Consider the following 12,404-nt stretch of genomic DNA (forward strand, 5'->3'; position numbering starts at 1 on the left):
TCAACATACTTTTGTGGCCCAATCAAAGAGCCACAGAAAATGGTCAACTAATTGTATCAATGATAGAAGGGTGGTGAGTTTGACCAAAAAATAAGAAGATGAGATATGTAACACAATATAACATTAAAGTCTAAAAGTGGAAGTATGTCCAGTATACCCTTAAATCCCCCCCCCCCCCCCCAAAAAAAAAAAGAAGAATGAAAGCGTATCTATGAGTTGATAATGGCCAAACTGAAGATAAATAAGGGGAGGTCACTGTTTCTAGATGTAGATTAGTCGGTGTCGTCCATCGTTTGGTGTTTGAGGAGCTCATTTGTTAGTTGTTGCAATGGGGGAGGTACTAATAACATTGTCTGTTAGTTTGCTTCAATCCTAAAGATCTACATTAATCTAAAACAGATTTTCTAAGAGAGAACTGCCTTTAAAGGACAAGAAGGATGAGTTGAAAGAGAACAAAGTGGAGACCAAACCAGCTGTATGTATGAAGGTTGATATTCATTGTTTAGGTTGTGTTAGTAAAGTTAGAAGGTCCATCTAGACTTCTGAAGGCTAGTTCTAAACTCTCTGAGCAAGCGCAGAAAAAGAGTGGAAGAAAGCTTACCTTCATTGTCCAAGAACGAGAACGTGGAAGAGAAAGAAAAGGTGGAATATAAAGAAAAGATTAAAAACTAGGGTTTTTTTTTTGGTTTGATTTGTTTAACTTTGTTTTATTATGTAGGCTGAGTCGTGAATCTGCAAAACAGGTTGCTCCATTTCATATAAAGTACGCTTTCAGTGTAGTATTCTTGGGTTGAGGAGCTCAAGACCAATCATTGACTAATGAAAAATTATTTAAAAGATTTTGATCCATAAGGATTTTACTTTTATCTTTATAATTTTTTTGAGAAGGGCCGCCAGCACCCATACAAGCCGTTGATATGGGCATAGACAGTTTTTAAATGTATTTTTGGATTGAGGTGGTTGTTTCATTTTCATTTATAATAGACTTATGCAAAGACGAATAGACAGCTACAGAGGAGTTTCTATTGGTTAATCCGCAAGGGAAAGAATAATTTACAATGAATAAATGAATATATATAAACAAAAATAAATATATATAGTTGCACTGTGGTTCTTTGCCTCTATTTGACAGTCCTGCAGGTAACCCTGTAAGAATATTTGGCAGCTGCAGAATCTTTCTTCTTCCTAGTAACCTCGTTCATCTTCTCTGAAGAAAGAGAGAAGCCATTATCATTCCTCTAATCCTCAGCCAGAGCCCTCCTCCTATTTCTATACATAATACACAGCATTATACAATTTAGAAATGCAAAAACCAGCTAATGGTCAATAGAAGGCAAATTCCCCTGTTTGCGAGCAAGAGCAGAGGAATAGGCAGAGAGTAGAGTCTTCTTGAACCGTTTCAATGAAGGACTGATATTTTGCCTTTTGAGATACACCTTTTTTGTCTTCCCCCATCCCTTCCTGTTAACAGAATCCGGGTCTCTAAGAACAGGATCATTTCTTTCATACTCTGCAAACAAAGAGCTCTCTTCTGGAAGGATTTTGTACTCAAGATATGTCAATCCCAACTTGGTGGCGGGTTCTCCATAATAAGTTGCAGAAGCCCATTCAGTACCCAAAGGCACAATCTGTATAAATACAGAGCCAGGTCTCATGAACAAAAGATGTGTCATGGCAGCACCATGAACTCCCACCATAACATCACATGAATTTAAGGCTCTAAACATTTCTACCATCTGTGTGTTTCTTTTGGGATTCAGTATTTCTACCTCAAACCCAATTTTCTTTGCCAATTTAACAATTGCCTTCTGGTTCATCATTTTCCTTGACTTCTCCCTTGATATAATTACCAATTTGGGCTTTCCTAGCTGTGAAACAAGCCTGGAATCCCTTAAGGGAAATGATTGTTCTTTGGTTATGCTCTGTGTTTGAGGCATGGAACTCAATCTAGGGGCATAGGCCTTGCTCACAAGCTCCCTGAAATTTTTTATGCCCATCTTTCATGAGCTCTGGATTCACACTTAATTCGTCATGTATGTTGAGCCCAACTATCATCTCTGGAAAACAGTGGACTCTCTTATCCTTGCAGAAATCAATGACTGGATAATTGGTGAGCTGCCTAATAATCTCTCCATATTTTGTCACCCACCAAGAATGGTATTCAAGAATAACAAACACCACTTGTCCATGGAGATGTTGGGATGTTATGTACAGAGGTAGCAAACCATCGTTGAATTCATGGTAAACATTGCCTGTGTATCCTCCTGTGGAGAAAACTATGGCGGGTACTTTATGCTGGACTTGGCAGGCATCATCATTATCATCCCCTGTTTTGAGGGTGATTTCATCAACGGTGCTCATGGTACTCTGTTCCCATTTGCGTGTATAAGGCCTGATTTTCTCCTGAGTTGATTTATGAATGTGGGCATGAAGAGAAATGGAAGCATTTTTAGAGTGGGTTCTCACATCCCCTCTCAGATAGCAAACATCTGTCCTATAGTGAGAACGGTCACAGCACAGGATTCCCCTGCCATCTCCTCCAGAAGCATTGTTTCTTCCCACATCTGCCACCACAAATTACATAAACACGAATTAATTTCTTCCTCACATATGGTCACACTCAAAACTACCATACTCAAAACTTTTATTCTTATGATTATTTTGATGATGGATTACAGATGGAATCAAAATGTGATCAAAATGTAAACAATAGCAATCAAAATCATAAACTGTGGAAATCCAATTTCATTAAAAGTTGGGTGTAGTTTTTACCACTGATGAGAGAAGAACAGCTGACAGCATCAAGTTCAGGGCTCTTCTGCGGCTGCTCTGTGATCTCTAGATGATGATTGTGAAGAGCTATATGAGTCTGCAGGTCTATGTTTGTATAAAATATACCTCCTTCGTTGGCATCTACATCAGGAAAAATAAAAATAAAAATTGACTTCACATCAGTATAATATCAAGAATCCCAATGCCAAAAAAAAGTTAAAAAAACAAAACAAGAAGAAATGTCCTACAGGCAAAAATTTTGCTTACATGTTTCGATCATGGGGTTACTGAAACTCATGCAGGCAAATGTCAGAGCATAACAAAATAAGAAGAGGGCCACAATGAGCGTGAAACTGGGCCTCTTTTTCATTATATCCCGAGGCTGAAATTCCATCCCCCATGGATCCTCAATTCTCTGCCCTTCCTCAATACCTGCAACTCTGCTCGTCCGGCGAGCCATTTCTTACAATATGAAAGAAAATAAAAGCCAGAGATCAAACGAACGAAGAAAAATGAGTAGAAGGAGAATTAGAATACAGTAACGGGTGGATTTTATAGCTAACGAAACGCTGTCAAGACAAGTGAGCACATAATTTTGAATTAGTCCGCCGCCAGATTTTGAAGAATCCTTATGTAAGCCTGAAGAATTCTGTTCAATATCACATTTTTCCAACAGTCAAAGAAATAATTTTGCGTCCAGGTTTCCACTCGCCCACCATCTTAAACTAAACACAGGCGATCCCGCTGTTTAATCATTTTCTTTATTTTAGCGAAATGGGAATCAACTACCTACGCTATCTAATATTTATTCTGCTCGTCGGCATGTCCAGTATTTTAATAGTTCCAAGCCAAAGCCAACTGGAGATAATTCTTCGAGAAATACTTTTGTAATACATGCGGATTCAGAAGTTTGATGTCTGAAAAATTTGGTGTTTTCTTGTGATCTGTTACTCTCTTCTTAATTGGAGAATCAGACATTGTTATCTTGTCATTGCATTATGGTATCAAATAATTGGATGCTATATAATTGAAATTTTGGCTTTTCATTCATAAGGATTGATTTTAATCATTTGAGATAATTGTACATTGAACAAGCTCAAACAATTCTATCCATAAGAAGTCAAAACTTTAGCTATGAAGCATTCAACCATTGTGCCATGGTGTATTGATGGCTCTATAGACACAGAACAAATTATTGTTTGTAATCTGTTGTTTTAGAGATAGTTGTCCTCCCTTTTGCAGTTTCATCTTGTACTGTTTTTTTTTTCTTTCTGTAATTCAGCTTTGATCAATATTAAAATAAATGAACGGCTAATTATTCTTTTGCTAATTTCACTATTCTTTTAATTCGATGGCCATCTAAAGGTTAATGATATGCATGGAATAATTGGAACTTAAATTTAACAATAGAACCTATTTATGAGGCAATTTTTTTAACATTTAAAAATATTTTTAAATATTATAATATATTTCATTATACTTTTGAAAAATTGATATTAAAAAATAAAAAATGGGTGGAGTATTCATTTTGGGATTTTAGTTCTCCTTATATACCAAGGCACTCCTTATTTAAGTTGTGAGTTGAGCTCAGATGGAGGAGACGAAGGTCGAGCGCTTTGCAGGACGGAGCATGAGCGGGGGCTCCCAAGTTCTTTGGGGAGCCCCCACATTTATGATAGTTCTGATACTTAATGTAAGTACAGATCCAATAGCCAACAAGATGAGAGGGGCGGGGGTTGGGGGGGGGGGGGTGAATCATACAAACTTAATCTTCCATAAAAACATCAGATTCAACCTCGGTAACATATACTTCAGTAATATAACCAAAATTGCTAAACATGCAAACTCAAAAGCATATAAACATCATAAACCTCATAACACCAGATTTAACGTGGAAACCCAAATAGGGAAAAACCACTGTGGGATTTCGGACCAACTAAGAAATATACTCTTCTAGAGTATGCTCGGTTAAAAGAAAATCCTGTTAAAGATTACAAACACATTGCTAGATGTGACCTGGTTAAGGGATTTCCCTCAGATCTGTTAGGATCTTCACCTTGTTAGAAGTGACCTTGTTAAAGGATTTCAAACACTCAATCAGAATGTCACCTTGCTAGAGGATTTTACAAATAAGATTGTTAAGTCCACTCGGTTAAGAGATTTTCTGTCACTTTTACAAAATAACAGTAATAAAAATCTATCTGCAACTTCACATCTAGAATGCTAAAGCAGATTCTTATTTGCTCAATACAATCTAGACATAGAACTAATCTTGTCCATCTGTTGGGCTTCTATACTCTGTTATTCAAACAGGTCTTCAAGCTTCTGTGCTTGGTAATCATTCTATAGCATCCCTGTGCATACATTTGCCTGCATACATTGTTTATCAATAGTTCCCTATTTATAAACAATTCGCCAACCGCTTAATCTCCTTGATCACATTTCCCATGATCAATCATAGCCATCAGATCTTCAAACTTTGACCAGGTTCAATGTATCCTTCGATCTGAAAACGTTTTACCCTGCCTTGGAACTTGCATACATTTCTTGGAACTTGTGCTAGGGTATTGCGGTTCAATCTGAGCTGTAGATATTCATGCCGATTTTCCTTTGCCATAGATTCATTAACAAACTTCATGCACAACATACCAATCATTTAATCAGTTCCAGCTCATCAGCTTCCTTCATTAAATAACACATGTAACCATTTAATGTATTCTGTTACAGCTCGGTTACAACTCGGTAACAACTCGGTAAATACTAAACTTCACTCGGTAGACATTCTGCCTTCATTAACCGATAGCGATAACCTTAGGGTTTACCGACTAGGTTCTTTGCTCGGTAACATAGTATAGTATTAACCTTACAATTTACAACATATGTATGATGTTAAAATAGTCTAAACATCATGATCTCATCATTGTCTGACTCGGTAATAGTTGCCCATTGAATACCTTATTCATCCCCTTATTCATCATATTCTTCCTGTGTCTTTTACCGACATCTTTATACTCTTCAAATCATACTTCTCAAGATATGGCAACATCATACTGAATTAGAAAATCAATTTCTTGACATCAATGACAAAATAATAATATCAAGACAGTAAACATCCTTAATCAGTTATATCCATAATCATCAACAACCTTCTCAATATCCTTATTGAAATGCCAACAATCTCCCATTGTCTGTTATAATCCCAAATGCCAACAATTTATTACATGACCTGGGGTGTTAAATGGTTGAAGGTGAAATCAATTACTCTATGAAACAAGGAATATCGAGAGATTCGGTTCCTGGTAATCTTGGCGCGAAGGAGGCGGAACAGAAAACCTTTAAACAAGCCCTCGAGGGCCGCATAGTCAATCTCCCTCGGGAAGCCTGGTTTGTTGCTGAGGAAGGAAACTATGTTGCATCCAATCCCGTCGAAGAAGAAGGTAAGATTCCCTCTACCAGGAAACTCATCGTTTCTCCTAATGCTTCTATGTCTACATCTATTTCTAAGGAAATTGATAGGCTTAGGGATTCACCGGTTTTTCTTGCAACCCTAGATGTTGATAGGGTTCCATCTAGGCAATTTATGAATAAATGGTTACAAGATGTTTGGTCTAAAAAATTAGGGTTTCAATTTACATATTGTCAGATGATTCAAAGGGGTCTCTTCTTAATTTTTTTTAGTTACCCGGTTAGCCAAAAAAAACCCTAGACAAACAGTTTTGGGTTATAGGGAATTCAAGTTTTAGAAGCATTAAATGGGCCCTTGAAAACTGCAATGAGGAAATCATGGCCCTTTTGAACCCTAAGTGGATCATTGTCAAAAACGTGCCCCCATTCCTATGGTCGTATGTCTCCAAAATTGTGGAACCCCTGGTTAAAGTAATTAAAATTGACTCCTCCTCGACCCTTCTTCCCCATTTGGATGTGAGGGTCCTTGTTGTGTTTAACCCTGAGGCGGGATTTCCTAATGAAATTGTCATTAACCTGGAAAACTCTTTGCATTCATGCCATGTGGAATACCTAGGGGATATCAATGCGTGCCATATTTGTAGAAGAAGTGGTCATTACAAAAAGGATTGTCCGGTAGTTACACGAAGAACTGCTCGCCCTACTAAGGACCCTCCTCCTGCCCCTCATAAACCTCCCCCCCCCACAATCTGATGCTAAGACCACTAGTCCTCTCCAATCTAAGACTGAAACCATTGTTGCTCCGATCATTCTTGTTCCTTTCACACAATCTCAGGCCCCCTCTATTTGTGAGAGTATCTTAAAGTATCAAAGTGTTCTTAACGAGGCTCGTAGGGCTTCCGACCCTCCTCGGACTTCTTTATTTGATGGCCCTAATTTGGGGTCGAGGACTCAGAATTCTCAGCAAATAGTGTTGGATAAATTGAAGAAAGTGGCTGAAGCTAGAAAACAACTTGAAGCTACACTGCATCTGAACAAAGGTGACTCTAATGGGTGCACTCCTTTGCCCTCCAATGTGGACTTGAATGTGGATGGTGAGGTTGTGGCCACTGGCCCCAAAAGTGCCACTATGGGTGTACTTGGGATTGGTGAGGCCTCATCCTTGGGTAAGGCTGACATGAGCTTTAGTGTTCAAAATTGTGACCTCAAGAAGGATTCTGTGACCAACATAGGTAAGGAAGAGGAACCTGTTATGTGCCCCATCAAGACTTCCCCAGGAACTTATGATGACTTTGAAGGCCCCCAATTGGTTGTGGACACCCATAGGTCCTCGCATGGTGACACTAGTGGGGTCAAGGACCCCCCCTTGACTTCCCACACTCCAGCCCGCAATGATGGGCACGATAGCCCTGCTTTCCCTGAAGGATTGCTCGATATGACTATGGAATCCTTAAATTTTGCATTGGGCATAAATGAAAAAGGGGATGGTTTTATTGAAGTTAAGTCTAAGAAAGCTAGGAAAAAGAGATCTCCTAGATCTATTAGAGATGTATCTGGTAGGAAGGAATCCATTGGAGCAGACCAATTGTCTGAATCCAGAAGAAAGAGAGGCGGACCTAACTCAGTGGTTGCTTTCAACGCTAGCAATCTCAACAATAAGGAAGATTGACCTAAATGTTTTGATGGGTTCAAACCATCTATGGATTCCTCTAAATAAATATTCTCATGATCTTGAACACTATATCTTGGAACATAAGGGGCTTGGAATTCCCAAATAGGAAATATATTGTAAAGAGGTTCCTGAATATGCATAGAAACATTGACTGCCTCATCCTCCGAGAATTGAAATCTGTTGGATTCTCCTTGGAAATTGGCTTGAAATTCATATGGAGAGATGCTACTTATTTCTATACTAATCACTCTAAAGGCAAAGAGGGTATTGTTATCCTACTTAGTCCCAAATGGTCTAATTGTATGGTGAAATCGGGGTAGTCCCCTTGCACCAGGGCTATCTGGGTAATGCTCAAAGTTGAGGATAACATTTTTGGAATATGTTAAGTCTATGCTCCTAAGGACTACAGAGAGAGGATGGTTTTATGGAACTGGATTTCTCAATTGGAAGATGTCTCGTGGCTCATTGGGGGGGATTTTAACATTATTGAGAGCACTCAAGATAAAAGAGGTGGATCTAGGTTTGAATGGAAAGGCCTTGAAAGAATGAATTGTGATAGAATGATAAATAAACTGCTACTTGTTGATCCAATTGCTGGTCGAAATGATGAACTAGGCTACATCTGGTTCACATGGTGTAATCATCAACAACATACTAAGAGAGTGTATTGCAGACTGGACATATTCTACTATAATAAGGGTTTTTTTGAGGTGGTGAAGGATGATAAAGGGGTCAGATATTTGGTTATACCATATACATTATCTGATCATCACCCTATTCACATCTCTTTGAATCTCTCTAAATGTGACCTTATTCTGTCACCTAAAGGTGACTCTTTCATTCTAAATACAAGACTCCTAGAGGATGAGGACCTCAGGTGTGCCATGGGATTTATCAGAGTCTACAATAAGGTTTGTAATGTTTCTCTCTCATGTTGTGAGAGATGGAATCTAAATATTAGGAGTTGGAAGAATTTGTCCCAAATAGTGGGTAAGAAAAACGCTAAGAATTATAGGAAATCTGAATTGTATTGGCAAGAGGCTATATCCAAGGTAGAGTTTGAACTACAAGCTAGCCTTGAGGATGAACAACTAAACCATAACCTGATCTATGCTAAGGACAAACTGAGAAAGATCCAAAATGTCAAGGTAATGGGGTGTAAAACTAGGGCCAAATTCAAATGGCTTGATACAGGGGATAAGGGCTCTAAGTTCTTTTTCCAGATGCTTAAAATGAAGGAGACCAAAGATAGGATATACAGTATTTGGGAGGATGATAGAAGTATAACCGACCCTCAAGATATTCTTAATCATTTTGCCCAGTTTTATAAATCTCTCTTTACATCTGAAACTTTGGGGGAAGATCAAGGCAAAGCTAGAGACATAATCAAGAATTTGGTCCCAAGGAAGCTGGGGGATGAGGACTGTGTTCACCTAGGGAAACCTATCTCCAAGGAAGGAATTGTACAAGCTATCTCCTCCCTGAGTAATGACAAGTCCCCGGGTCTGAATGGTTTCCTAGTGGAGTTTTATAAGGCCAATGTTGACTGGATTGTTGATGATCTACTAGATTTATATTTAGAAGCCATTGGTAGAGGAACACTTGGTAGGGATATCAATCAAGGCCTCATCGAGCTCATTCCAAAAGATTGGGATAAAACACTTATCAATAATTGGCGTCCAATCACCCTCCTTAATGTTTCATATAAGATTTTGGCCAAGGTAGCAGCTGGTAGATTGGAGGAGATTCTTCCTAAAATTATTAGCCCCGCCCAAACAGGATTTGTGAAGGGAAGTACATATTAGCAAATATTGTCACCTGTTGAGAATCATTGCAATGGGCTAATGCTTCAAGGCAAACTAGTGCTATGTTATTGATTGATTTTGAGAAGGCATATGACAAGATTGAATGGCATTTTATACTAAAGATGCTTCACAGTTTGGGCTTCCCAGAATCATATTGCAGGTTGGTTCAGACTCTATTGTGTGATGTTAAAGCAAAAATTGAGGTGAATGGCATGAGGTTAGACAACTTCTCACTATTTAGGTCTATTAGGCAAGGGTGTCCTCTTGCCCTTTCTTTATATGTTATTTCCGTTGATGCTCTGCATTATATGGTTAAGAATAATGAACTCACCCCCAAGTTCAAAGGAATAGGTCTTCCCAATAAGGAAGAGTTGACTAATGTACAATTCGTTGATGACACTACAATTTTGATGTTCCTGGAAGAAAATAACTTGTCTGCTTTATTGGAAAACATAAATATTTTCTGCAAAGCCTCTGGTAGTAAGGTGGCTCTACATAAATCTTGTTTACTTGGTTGGATTCACTCCCCCCAAAAATGGTTGTCCCAATTCTCAATAAAATGGGGAGGCCCCAATCAAATCGTGAAGTACTTGGGTATCCCCTAATTTAAATAATGTGGAAGTGGATCAGAAATAAGATTGATAAGAAATTATCTAAATGGAACATGAAATTTCTCTCATCGGCTGGCAGGTATCAAGTCTGCTAGAAGATACTCTCTTCATATAATATATACTTCTCTACATGGCTCTTCTGCAACTATCAATTTAATCATATCCAGAAGCAAATTAGAAATTTTATATGGTCTGATGGAAAGGGTAATCATAAACAACATGATGTCAGATGGGGATGGTGTGTATTAAATAAAGAGATTGGAGGGTTAGGGCTAAAAGATTTGAGAACTCAGGAGATTGCCTTGGCCTTCAAGTGGATTTGTGAGGCAGTTTTTGGAAATGAACCTTGGAAATTTTTATTAAGGAAGAACATCTTGATGTCGACCCCGAAGAGGGCCAAGAAGTGGAAGGGTCTACCTTTTGTGATCTAGAAAGAGGTAATTTTGAAGTCTCCCCCAGTGGCTCTAAGATCTTCAAATCTTTGTGGAAGGCTTGGGAAATGGTGACTCACTTCATTAGAAATAATGAATGTTTTAAAGATAATAACTGCATCGGTGCCAACAGATCCATCTGGTGGAATTTATTTCATAAGGATAAGCCTCTTGCCATACTTCAAGGCTCCTCTTCTTTAAAATGGCATAACAGTGGTATAAGAACCTTTGCTGATGTGTTCCATAATGGTTCCTTGATTTCTTGGGATGCTCTATCTTGCAGGTTTAATGTGCCTCCCTCTCAATTCAGAACTTATACTCTTTTAAAAGATGCTCTCTCCCCCTTGACCCCCTCGCCTCCTATCTCCCTAACCCACTCCTACCCCTCCTTTGGCTTGCTAGATAATACCCCCTTCCTTGCATCAACTCTAAAACTATCTATAATACCTTGATGGACTCCTCTTCTATTGTTGAACATCTTAATGTTGTGTGGAATTTGGAATGGACTAAGGTACATTGGGGCAAAGCTCTCAATAGGAGGTGGTCTGGACCTTCTGAACCTAAGAAGAAGTTTTTTGCATGGAGATTGCTATTAAATAGACTTCCCTTTAAAGACCCCAAGGGGCTTGTGCTCAAGCATATTTTTGCTATATTTGCCAGGGTTACATGCTTTTTCACATGGGGTGCATTTGGAGAGCTTGTTGTTTCAAAGGTATTCATGAGACACTAAAAATGTGTTGAATGGTTTCATTGATGAATAATACATGAGTGATGGATGCTTGCAAAGATTGATTTTTTCCCTATTCAAGGTTTTTTCAGGTTATAACTTGTGTCACCTTTCATGATATGTTTTGTATTCTTTTAAATATGAATTTTAAGTAATTTCTCTTTTTAGGTTATGTGGAAATTATCTTGTATCACTGCAAATTTCCTAACAACACCAATTATTAAGAAGTACATACAATTGTGCTACTTCTAGTGTATTTACTAGCTAGTATCTAAATTTACATGAGTACATTAGAACGTATGTCATGACCATAATATAAATAAAAAAAATGAATATTAATAAAACAACTACAAAGATCATAAAATTTGTATATTTTAAAATCTTAAAAATAATTTCCTCCTTGATAGCATAGTAAATATAAGAAACTTGAAAAGAATTTTAGGCCAATCCCCTAGGATGACCATATGCCATGAAAAAAAGTTTGAGGCTAAAATACCTAAAAAAATATGCATCCAATTCCATGTAAACTCAGCTCTTAAGAAAAAAATAGAAAAGGTGCTTTAAGGTCTTCTTGTGTCATAAAATAGGAAATGATGATCCCTAACAATTGTATGAGATAATCTAATGCTAATTGGGAGGCCTTGGTAGAGAATGCACCAAGTGAAATGGGTAAACTTCAACTCAAGAATAACAAACCAAATAGTTTGGAACTTGTGTTGTCAAGAGCTTAATGAACACTAAAGAAACCATATCTGGTTCAATTTAGACATCATCTATAAGAGTGGAGAGAGATAGGCATAACCTTTGCATCTAAAATGATGTATCCAAATACCATATCCAATATTTCCACTAAGGCTTGAAGCTTCTAACCCTATTTTTTATAAATTCTATTAGGGGACTATACCAACCTAATGATTATCAAGTAGGTTTCAAATTCTAGTTAGCCAGCCTATATATATCCTTAGCTACTAACCAAGAAAC

General features: G+C 37.9%; 1 pseudogene; it reads right to left on the reverse strand.

The window, feature by feature from the left end:
- Positions 1 to 1,316: 1,316 nt before the first annotated feature.
- Positions 1,317 to 3,232, reverse strand: LOC131062983 (xylan glycosyltransferase MUCI21-like; annotated as a pseudogene).
- Positions 3,233 to 12,404: the final 9,172 nt, after the last annotated feature.

The sequence above is a fragment of the Cryptomeria japonica genome, chromosome 2, assembly GCF_030272615.1.
Source record: "Cryptomeria japonica chromosome 2, Sugi_1.0, whole genome shotgun sequence".
NCBI classification, from domain to species: Eukaryota; Viridiplantae; Streptophyta; class Pinopsida; order Cupressales; family Cupressaceae; genus Cryptomeria; species Cryptomeria japonica.